The sequence below is a fragment of the Phaethon lepturus genome, unplaced genomic scaffold, assembly GCF_000687285.1.
Source record: "Phaethon lepturus isolate BGI_N335 unplaced genomic scaffold, ASM68728v1 scaffold43269, whole genome shotgun sequence".
Taxonomy (NCBI): domain Eukaryota; kingdom Metazoa; phylum Chordata; class Aves; order Phaethontiformes; family Phaethontidae; genus Phaethon; species Phaethon lepturus.
In genome coordinates this window covers 444-675 of record NW_010566349.1, presented here as the reverse complement: position 1 = coordinate 675, position 232 = coordinate 444, and the positions used below count along the sequence as shown (strand labels likewise).

The 232-nt window shown below is 59.9% G+C and overlaps 1 protein-coding gene across 1 annotated transcript in view; it reads left to right on the top strand.

Annotated features, from left to right (window-relative positions):
• PHKA1 (phosphorylase kinase, alpha 1 (muscle)) overlaps nucleotides 1–232 on the top strand; it is a gene marked incomplete at both ends in the record, with an annotated part of 16632 nt that overhangs the window by 15964 nt on the left and 436 nt on the right. The window lies entirely within an intron of this gene.

Here is a 232-nt window from a genome sequence, read left to right as displayed (position 1 = left end):
CTCTGTTGTGGCGCGGACACACCCCCGCTGCTGCCACAGCCCCAGTGTGTGGGGGCCCCGCAGCCGCTCTGTGCCCTGGGTGCAGTCCCTGCCATCTGATGCTAATGTGAAACTTTCTGCAGTTTGCCTTTCCAAACTACCTCTCCATCTGCAGCTAACTGCAGCCTGTGGGATAACTGCCCCATGACCTGAGCTTGGTCCATGCTGCTGCTCTGCTTGGTGTGATGGCTGC